General features: G+C 39.8%; 1 pseudogene; it reads left to right on the plus strand.

The window, feature by feature from the left end:
- The first annotated feature begins 5,363 nt into the window (after nucleotides 1-5,363).
- LOC148778371 (small ribosomal subunit protein eS26-like) lies at nucleotides 5,364-7,397 on the plus strand (annotated as a pseudogene).
- The last annotated feature ends 4,379 nt before the right edge of the window (nucleotides 7,398-11,776 follow it).

Consider the following 11,776-nt stretch of genomic DNA (forward strand, 5'->3'; position numbering starts at 1 on the left):
TTAAATATGTTCGTTATGTTAATATATAAAGTTATCGTAAATGAAAAAAATAATTTTTTTGGCCACATGGAGTGGCTTGAGGGGTCCTAGTTCCTTGACCACGGATCCAGTCCAGGCCCTTGACAGTGAAAGTGTGGAGTCCTAAGCACTGTACTGCCAGGGAATTCCCTAAATGAATATTTTTAAATTGCCTCCTTTTTCATTTCTAATATCAATAGATATAACTCATATAAACTAAACCGTTTTTGTGGTGCTCAAAAATTTTTTTAAGGGTAAAGGGATCTTCAGACCAAAACCTTTGAGAAATGTTACACAAAACCATTAAAATTCCAGTTCTTCCATTCATGCTTCTAATGGTACAAACAGTTTACAGGTCATGCACTGTAATTCCAGAATCTTCCTTATAACTAAGAATTTCTGCAGTGTCTTTCAGCATTGCTCCTCCTTTAAAGAGGTTTGATGTTTAATTTTCAATTGGATTTTTCTCAGTCTTGAAAACCTTCAGTTCAGTTCAGTCGCTCAGTCGTGTCTGACTCTCTGCGACCCCATGAATCACAGCACCCCAGGCCTCCCTGTCCATCTCCAACTCCCAGAGTTCACTCAAACTCATGCCCACAGAGTTGGTGATGCCATCCAGCCATCTCATTCTCTGTCGTCCCCTTCTCCTCCCGCCCCCAACCTTTCCCAGCATCAGAGTCTTTTCCAGTGAGTCAACTCGTCGCATGAGGTGGCCAAAGTATTGGAGTTTCAGCTTTAGCATCAGTCCTTCCAATGAACACGCAGGATTGATCTCCTTTAGAATGGACTGGTTGGATCTCCTTGCAGTCCAAGGGACTCTCAAGAGTCTTCTCCAACACCACAGTTCAAAAGCATCAATTCAAGCTCTCTCTATTTCAGCCCAGTATCCTTTATCATAAAGAAGAATATCAAGCTTAGTATTGTTCGAGAAAAGCAAAGCCAAAACAATAAAACTTTTCAATAGTAAAATCAAATATTGGCTAGTATCTACTGAACACTTACTGTGTGTCAGGCTTTGTGCTAAGTGCTTTATATTTATTTTCTCATTTCTTTCAACTACATCTAAGGGGCTTCCCAAGTGGCACAGTGTTAAAGAATCCACCTGCCAATGCAAGAGACTTGGGTCCAATCCCTTGACAGGGATGATCCCATGCAGTAGGAAATGGCAATCTGTTCCAGTATTCTTGCCTGGAAAATTCCATGGACAGAGAATCATGGCAGGCTACAGTCCATGGGGTCTCAAAGAATCCGATACAACTAAGCAACTGAGCATGTACGCTGGCACCTGCATTTAAAAGTAGATGACCATAGTCCTCAGCCTGCCTGGAGTGGTCCTTGTTTGTGCCACTTGTACAAGCATCATTACTAATAATATCCCCCTTCCAATATGGGGCTTCCCTGGTGGCTTAGATGGTAAAGCGTCTGCCTGCAATGTGGGAGAACAGGGTTTGATCCCTGGGTCGGGAAGATCCCCTGGAGAAGGAAATGGCAATCCACTCCCGTACTCTTGTCTGGAAAATTCCATGGATGGAGGAGCCTGGTAGGCTACAGTCCATGATATCTCAAAGAGTCGGACACGACTGAGCAACTTCACTCACTCCAGAATATAAATTTTTCAAGTTTAGACATAAATTATCTGATCACCTTTCCCATAAAAAGTACTATCAACAGTTTACAAATTAGGAAACCAAGGCATGGAGAGATTGTCTTGCTGAAAGTATACTGCTAGTTAATGTGGATCTGGGATCCTAAAGAATAACAAGCTGTTTCACAATGATATCAGTGCTCCTGAGATTTATGTTGATCCCGACTATAATAATATGTTACAGAATAAAAGAAAATAACACAAAAAATCTTATGATAAAATTTTAAGTTCAGTTTCAGTAGTAAAACATGAATGTGATAGATGTGTTCTTCCCACCCTCATCTTTTATGCAGTTCAGAGGCCCACACTTGCTATCAACACTTCACAGAAAAGCAATGCTGCTTTTGTGTCCGTGTGTGCGCGTGTGTGTTGGGGATGGTAGGGAAGCAGTTCTTGCTGGTTCAATAAAGCTGAAGGATGCCTATTTATAAAACAAGGATGTTGGGCGAAACTAAGAGGCCTTCCTGATAGGGATTCTCCCTGATCATAAGGAAAGAACACTAATTTTGATGACAGTATAAGTGTGCCTGGCTTAAAACTACATCTCTCAACATTTCTTGCAGATGAAGGACGTGACCATACTATGCAGTCTTAGCCGATGAAATCTAAGTGGAAGTTGTTGAATGAGATTGCTGAGAATACTTCCTTAAAATTGAAGGCCGATTTAGCTGACCTTGCCTTTTATTTTTCTTTACAACTGGATCTCAAATGCAGTACTGGAGCTTGAGCAACCATCTTGCAACTACAAAGGAACAAGCACATGTTAAGGATGGCTGGGTTAAGAAAAGAGAGAAAGACCTGACTCTCTGAGGACATTGTCAGTTCAGTTCAGTTCAGTTGCTTAATTGTGTCCAACTCTTTGCAACCCTATGGACTACAGCACGCCAGGCTTCCCTATACATCACCAACTCCCAGAGCTTACTCAAAGTCATGTCCATTGAATCGGTGATGCCATCCAACCATCTCATCCTCTGTTGTCCGCTTTCTCCTCCCACCCTCAATTTTTCCCAGCATCAGGGTCTTTTCCAATGAGTTAGTTCTTTGCATCGGGTGGCCACAATATTGCAGCTTCCACTTCAGCATCAGTGCTCCCAATGAATATTCAGAATTGATTTCCTTATGATTGACTGGTTTGATCTCATTGCAGTCCAAGGGACTCTCAAGAGTCTTCTCCAACACCACAATTCAAAAGCTTCACTTCTTCAGCGATCAGCTTTCTTCACAGTCCAACTCTCACATCCATACATGACCATGGGAAAAACCATAGCTTTGACTAGACGGACCTTTGTTGGCAAAGTAATATCTCTGCTTTTTAATATGCTGTCTAGGTTTGTCATAACTTTTCTTCCAAGGAGCAAGTGTCTTTTAATTTCATGGCTGGAGTCACCATCTGCAGTGATTTTGGAGCCCAAGAAAACAAAGTCCGTCACTGTTTCCATTGTTTTCCCATCTATTTGCCATGAAGTGATGGGACCAATGCCATGATCTTAGTTTTCTGAATGTTGAGCTTTAAACCAGCTTTTTCACTCTCCTCTTTCACTTTCATCAAGAGGCTCTCATTCCTCTTTGCTTTCTGCCATAAGGGTGGTGTCACCTGCATATCTAAGGTTATTGATATCTGTCCTGGCAATCTTAATTCCAGCTTGTGCTTCATCCAGCCCGGCATTTCACATGATGTACTCTGCATATAAGTTAAATAAGCAGGGTGACAGTATATAGCCTTGACGTACTCCTTTCCTGATTTGGAACCAGTCTGTTGTTCCATGTCCAGTTTTACCTGTTGTTTCTTGACCTGCATACAGATTTCCCATGAAGCAGGTCAAGTGGTCTGGTATTCCCATCTTTTGAAAAATTTTCCTCAGTCTGTTGTGATCCACACAGTCAAAGGCTTTGTTGTAGTCAATGAAGCAGAAGTAGATGTTTTTCTGGAACTCTCTTGCTTTTTCAATGATCCAACAGATGTTGGCAATTTGATCTCTGATGCCTCTGCCTTTTCTAAATCCAGCTTGAACATCAGGAATTTCACGGTTCACATACTGTTGAAGCCTGGCTTAGAGAATTTTGAGCATTATTTTGCTAGCGTGTGAGATGAGTGTAATTATGCAGTGGTTTGAGCATTCTTTGTCTTTGCCCTTCTTTGGGATTGGAATGAAAACTGACCTTTTCCAGTCCTGTGGCCACTGCTGAGTTTTCCAAATTTGCTGGCATATGGAGTGCAGCACTTTCACAGCCTCATCTTTTAGGATTTGAAATAGTTCCACTGGAATTCCATCACCTCCACTAACTTTGTTCATAGTGATGCTTCCTAAGGACCACTTGAGTTCACATTCCAGGATATCTGGCTCTAGGTGAGTGATCACACCATTGTGGTTATCGGGATCATGAAGATCTTTTTTGTATCATTCTGTGTATTCTTGCTGCCTCTTCTTAGTATCTTCTGCTTCTGTTAGGTCCATACCATTTCTGTCCTTTATTGAGCCCATCTTTGCATGAAATGTTCCTTGGTATCTCTAATTTTCTTGAAGAGATCTCTGGTCTTTCCCATTCTATTGTTTTCCTTATTTCTTGGCATTGGTCACTGAGGATGGCTTTCTTATCTCTCCTTGCTATTCTTTGGAACTCTGCATTCAAATAGGTATATCTTTCTTTTTTTCCTTTGCCTTTAGCTTCTCCTCTTTTCTCAGCTATTTGTAAGGCCTCCTCAAACAACCATTTTGCCTTTTTTGCATTTCTTTTTCTTGGGGATGGTCTTGATCCCTGCCTCCTGTACAGTGTCACGAACCTCCATCCATAGTTCTTCAGGCACTTTGTCTATCAGATCTAATCCCTTGAATCTGTTTGTCACTTCCACTGTATAATCATAAGGGATTTGATTTAGGTCACACTGAATGGTCTAGTGGTTTTCCCTACTTTCTTCAATTTAAGTCTGAATTTTGCAATAAGGAGTTCATGATCAGAGTCACCATCAGCTCCTGGTCTTGTTTTTGCTGATTGTGTATAGTTTCTCCATCTTTGGCTGCAAAGAATATAATCAATCTGATTTTGGTATTGACCATCTGGTGATGTCCATGTTTAGAGTCTTCTCCTGTGTTGTTGAAAGAGAGTGTTTGCTATGACCAGTGCATTCTCTGGCAAAACTCTATTAGCCTTTCACCTGTTTCATTTTGTACTGCAAGGCCAAAGTTGCCTGTTCTCCAGGTATCTCTTGACTTCCTACTTTTGGATCTGCCAAATCAACCCTGGACCAATAAAGACATAAAACTGGTAATATGATTATGCGACTATTTTTTTCCACTTTCATTACAGATAAACTAAATTCCTAAATATTACAAGGGCTTCCCTGGTAGCTCAGTTGTAAGGAATTTGGCTACCGTGCAGGAGACCCCAGTTTGATCCCTGGGTCACAACGATCCCCTTGAGAAGGGAATGGCAAGCCACTCCAGTATTCTTGCCTGGAGAATTCCATGGACAAAGGTGTCTGGTGGGCTACAGTCCATGGGATTGCACAGAGTTGCACACAACTGAGCTTGCACACACACATAAATATTACAATGTGAACCCCATGCTCCCATTCCACTTCAATGGTGGGTATCATTAATGACAGCATTCTTTCCTGCTCATCCTAAGCATAGCCTCAGAATCCATCTCAACATAAGTGTCTAAAACCCACATCACCCAGCAGCTCAGGCTTGAGAAGCACATGGGCCAAGTGTGCTTCTGCAACTAAGCATGGTTCACCAGAAAGGCAAATGATCATGCAGTGCTTATTCCCAATGAGAGGATTTTGAGGCTACTGTGTCTCCTTACTTAGAGAGACCAGCATCCTTTTCTGTGGTCCCAGGGCCAGATTTTTGGCACCCCAGACTGGAGACCCTCACTTGACTATTACCCTTCAGTCTCTTTCTGTGAGGGTAAAGCCTTTTCTTCATGTCTATTACCACTCTGGGCTTTCCATAACTTCAAATTGAGTTGCCTTCCCAGGAATGGAAGTCAAAGGAAAGGAAAGAGTTAGGGGGACACTTTGGGGTCTCTACCAGGGCTTTGGGGATTAAGTTCTCATTCACTCTGAAAGGAACTGACAACACAGAGGGTTGTTAATGTTAAATTTCACAAGAATACTTATGTACTCTTAGGAGATAGATATTCAGAAATACTTGGAAGTGTGACTACAGAACAATACTTTAAATTTCTAATTACATCAACTAAGACTTGACAGAGAAAGCATAAACAAGGAAGCCATTTATGTAGTGTTCAAAGTTAAAATACACTATTGGGATATAGATCAAAGGAAATAACTTCTACTAAAACTTTTTAACATGAATCTTATTTTGTGTTTATAGTACTGCAATAAAATATTAGAATCTAATAAAATTATTAGAATCAATTGATTCATCCTTATATTTATGATCAGATGATTTTCAACAAGGATGCCAGGCAATTTGATGGGGAAGAATAGTCCATTCAACAAATGGTTATAATGAAAGAGATTATTGTTGATTGATGAAAACAACAACTGTTCAGCCCCCTCCCCATTTCCCTTTTCCCCATTATCAGAATATAAATAATAGCAAAGAAAAAAAAAAGTGGTGCTTGAACAACTTGATAGCCACATGCAAAAGAATGAAGCTGACCCCAACCTCATGCAATATACAAAAATTAGCTCAGAATGGATCAGAGGCCCAATATAAGAGCTAAAAATAAAAAACTCTGAGAAGTAAACATAGGAATAAATATTTGCAACCTTGGGTTACACAAAACCTCAGATGAGACATCAAAAGCACAAATGACAAAAGGAAAAATAGATGAATTGGACTTATCAAAATTAAAAAGCTTGTGTTTCTTCAAATGGCACCATCAAGAAAATAAAAAAGATAGCACATATATCTTTACGAACTATTTATACAGTAAGGGATTTGTATGCAGGATATACAAAGAACTCCTGCAACTCAATAATGGAAAGATAAATAGCCCAATTTTAAAATGGTTAAAGGATCTGAATAGATATTTCTCAAAAGAAGACATACCAATGGCCACAAAAGAAAGCTGAAATAATGCTCAATAACATTTAGCCATTAAGGAAATTTGGGCTTTCCAGGTGGCTCAGTGGTAAAGAATCTGCCTGCCAGGCAGGCGATGAGGGTTCTATCCCTGGGTCAGGAAGATCCCCTGGAAAAGGAAATGGCAACTCAATCCAGTATTCTTGCCTGGGAAATCCCATGGACAGAGAAGACTGGTGGTCTACAGTTCGTGGGGTCGCAAAGAGTCAGACACAACTCAGCAACTAAACAAACAACAACAACAACAAAAAAAAACCCTAAGGAAATTCACATAAAAAAACACAATGAGATACCACTTTAAAACACCAGGATGGACGCTCTTTCCTCCCTGCTTCCAAGAAAAGAAGGAACAATTATTGTGCCAGAAAGGGCCGAGGCTACGTGCAGCCTGTTCACTGCACTAACTGTGCCCGATGCGTGCCTGAGGATAGGCCAGTAAGAGGTTAGTCATTCAGAACATCTTAGAGGCCGTAACTGTCAGGGACACTTCTGAAGCGAGTGTTTTCAATGCCTATGTGCTTTCCGAGCTGTATGTGAAACTACATTACTGTGTGAGTTGTGCCATTCACAGCAAGGTAGTTAGGAATCCTTCTGGGGAAGGCAGAAAGGACTGCACACCTCCACCTCAATTTAGACCTACAGGTGCCGCCCCATGTCCTTCACCAAAGCCCTTGTAAAGAGGCAAGTCCTTAAAGACTGAAGAAATACTGTTCTATGAAAAGACAATAAAATGGAAAATATACTATGAAAAAAACAAAACAGGGTAGCTATAATCAATAGACAAGTTTTAGAAAACAGCACCAGACTGCAATATACTGAGACTTCTGCTTAAAACTCTTCAGTTGCTCACAACTGCATCCCAGCTGCGTCTAGGAAAAAGTGCTAACACCATCAAAGGTTCACATTACTCTGAATGATTCGAGTCCCACTTATAGTTCCAGACTTAGCTTTCTATGTCTGCTCAAACTCTGTACTTTGGTCATCAGGAGCTTCTTTTCAGTTCTTTGAAAGTCCTGTTCATCTCTCAATGCTGGGCCTTCACACGGGCTGGTCCCACTATGTGAAACACCTACCCCACTTCCTACCTCTCAACTAGGTCTAATTTTTACATTTTCAAACATAAATTAACATATTCAAATACCATTTGAACTTTTCTCTGACAAGCCCCACCACTACCATCACTAAGGTTGGATTAAATTTTCCTTTTTTATATTCCCAATGAATAGTGTCCTTCTTCATCAAGCATGTACTACAGTCTCTTTCCTGGCCTGTATCCTTCAACAGACTGTACATTGTAGCACAATAGAAACAATGTCTATTCATCGTCATATCAAGCCTCCCACAATATTTGGTAGCTGCAAGTTTCTTAATGCATAGTGGGGAAATTAATGAATAGATTTTTTTAAAAAGATCTTTTGATGTGGACTATTTTAAACTCTTTATTGAATTTGTTACAACATTGCTTCTCTTTTATGTTTTGTTTTGTTTTGTTTTGTTGCCCTTGAGGCATGTAGGATCTTAGCTCCCTGATCAGGGATCACACCCACACCTCCTGTCACTGGAAGATGAAGTCTTAACCCCTGGACCGCCAGGGAAATCCCTAAAGAATGGATTGATTTTGCTGATTCATCAATTAAAATACTTCTGTTGAAAGTAACAGCTCTTATAACAATCTTAAAGGAATTTAGTGGAAGGGTAAAAAGGGCTCATGAATTGACAAGAAGTTGTAATACCAGTCTTGAAAAACAGGTAAAGAGCTGGGTAACTCCAGCAGCCAAGAAGCTGAAAAATGTTAGCAACGAATAGACTGAGTAGACTCAGTAGGCTGAGACGGACACAGTCACCTTTTTTATTACGACCCTGTTGCTGCCTCTTTAGGATTCCACCTCAAATTCTCTTGGAGATAATTTCCGCACTGCTGGGAATTGCCCCTTCATCTTTGTGTCATTTGATCAAGATTTACATTGCTGGAAAAGCGATCATTGGCTAATGATCATGTGCCATGCCCGGGCTGCTGAAGATGAGGAATATCAGGTCAGGGCCTGTCACACGTCCAGAGAGGGAATGAGGGCATGCCTCTCACTAGGCAGTGGGGAATTCCCGCACACAGGAAGAAGGGCTGGGTACAGTGAAGCTAAGAAAGTACAGCTGTCTGCTACAGCTGTCTAGAACTAAAGCAAAATATGTGTTTCCACACATAATAGTTTGTTTTGGTGCCATGTGTGTATTTAGGGCCTCTAGAGTGGCTTAGAAAGTAATAAAAACACATGAATTGAGTGTGATGTTTTTAGATAAACATAATCTTTATCCTGTAGTCAAGTGGAATATTCAGTAATTCAGATATGGTTATGCAAGAAGTTTTACTTAATGAAGTGCTCAGTTAAGGATAGAAAAAGAAATTACAAAATAAACATTTAAAACATCAACTGAAAAACACTTAAAGTACTTTTAGTTACACCAGGCAAAAGTCATATGGGGCTCCCACCTCAATTACAGCACAGAATTCTACCTTTCCGTGAAAATAGCAATTGACCTAGAAATCCAAATTGAAAATCACTCAATAAATTTCTAAATGTCTGCAGGAGTCTTGGGGAAACCTTCTGGTAATTAATGTTAGTCAATAATGCAACAGGAATTCAGGGTCATATAGACAAGATGAAGGGTTTTTCTCAGATATGGAAGAAATAAACCATCTAAGAAAAAAAATGTCCAATGTAAAACCTGAAAAAAGCAGGAGTGAAAAAGAAATATGCATCCACACAACACCCTGCACATCAATGTTTACACAGCTTTATTCATAATTCTCAAAATTTGGAAGCAACCAAGATGCTCTTCAATAAGTAAGTGGATTAACTGTGATACGTACAGACAATGGAATATTACTTGCAATAAAAAAGAATTGAAAACCAAGTCACACACACACACCAAAAAAAACATGGAGGAAACTTAGGTATGTATTGCTAAGTGAAATAAGTCCATTTGAAAAGGCTCACAATACTTATTTCAACCATATGACATTCTGGAAAAGGCAAAACCAGAAATAGTAAAAAGATTAGGGGTTCGGAGCAAGGGAGGGATTCATAGGTGGAGCAAAAAGATATTTTTAAGGAAGTGAAATTTGTTTTATATGATATTGTAAAGGTGGATACCGGTCATTATACATAATCCATAGAATGTACAACATGAAGAGTAAACCCTAATATAAATTTTAGTTGGATTTTAGCTAATAAAAATGTATCAATATTGGCTCATTAATTGTAACAAATGTACTGCACTAATATAAGATGTTAATAGAAGGAACTGGGCATGGGGTATATATGAGAACTTTCAGCTCAAGTTTCCTACAACTGCTTTTTATTTGTTTGTTAAAAGTATATTAATTTTTTCAAGACTGATGCATGTACAATTATAATTTTGAAATACTATAAACTTCTTAGCTGCATTTTTCATAGTATCTACCAAATTAATAAAGACTGGTATTTTCTTCACAAGTTGTAGGTGAAATGCTCACTAAGGAATAAAATTAAGTAGATGGACATAAATACACAAGAAACTATTCACTGACTATACATTCAGTTCAGTTCAGTTCAGTCGCTCAGTCGTGTCCGACTCCTTGCGACCCCATGAATCACAGCACGCCAGGCCTCCCTGTCCATCACCAACTCCCGGAGTTCACTCAAACTCATGTCCATCAAGTCGGCGATGCCATCCAGCCATCTCATTCTCTGTCGTCCCCTTCTCCTCCTGCCCCCAATCCTTCCTAACATCATAGTCTTTTCCAGTGAGTCAACTCGTCGCATGAGGTGGCCAAAGTATTAGAGTTTCAGCTTTAGCATCAGTCCTTCCAATGATCACCCAGGATTGATCTCCTTTAGAATGGACTGGTTGGATCTCCTTGCAGTCCAAGGGACTCTCAAGAGTCTTCTCCAGCACCACAGTTCAAAAGCGTCAATTCTTTGGCAATCAGCCTTCTTCACAGTCCAACTCTCACATCCATACATGACGAATGGAAAAACCATAGCCTTGACTATATACATTAGCCAGCCTCCAAATGATCCCCAATAATCTTCATCTCCTTTTATTGTTATTTTAAGCCCCTAAATTTTGTGGTATTTTTCATGTAGTAATAGACAATGGATACACTGACTTTCAATGAGGATTCAATCAATGGATGCACATCAAGAAGTAAAAGTCTTGAGGATAAATGAACAACTTTGAATTTACAGGACTTTGGAGAGGTTTTGACTTAGGTATAGGGAGTTTACAGAAGGGAGGAATCATTCTGTAATGATTTCAAGGTCTATAGAGAACAAACCACTCCTGCCCACTTCCTGAAACACAAAACACATAAATGTTGGCAGCTAGGTGGTTACACCTGGGTGGGTGGTGGTGTGTAATATATGTATAATATAATACATAAGTATATTATGTAATAGTATATTGTAAAAAATAGTATATTGTGTATATATGTATATTACATATATACAGTGACAAATGTATAATGCATATTAAGCACCATAAAAATAAAACAAAAACAAGTTTTTCACAAAAACACATTTCCTCCTACCTCTTTGAAATCAGTCTCTACCTTCACCAGTCCCAGGCAACTAGCTACAAATTAATTTTCATGTTGTAGAATTTCTGATGAATTGAATCATACATAGGGTATGTGGTTTTCTCTTGCTTAGCATAATGTTTTTGAGATTCATCAATTGTAGCTTGTATCAGTAATTCATTTCCTTTTCTTGCTGAGCAGTACTCCATTGTATGGATATACCGCATGTCACCTGTGGTTGGACATTCCAGTTGTTTGCAGTTTGGGACTACTATGAATAAGACTCCTATAAGGTTCATAAACAAGTCTTCCCTGGTGGCTCAAACTGTAAAGAGTCTGCCTGCAGTATGGGAGATCTGGGTTCAATCCCTGGGTCAGGAAGATCCCCTGGAGAAGGAAATGGCAACCCACTACAGTACTGTTGCCTGGAGAATTCCATGGACAGAGGAGCCTGGTAGGCTACAGTCCATGGGGTCTCAAAGAGTCGGACATGACTGAGCA

This window comes from Moschus berezovskii, chromosome 3 (assembly GCF_049115385.1).
Source record: "Moschus berezovskii isolate FMDL1 chromosome 3, NW_MosBer_1.0, whole genome shotgun sequence".
NCBI lineage: Eukaryota > Metazoa > Chordata > Mammalia > Artiodactyla > Moschidae > Moschus > Moschus berezovskii.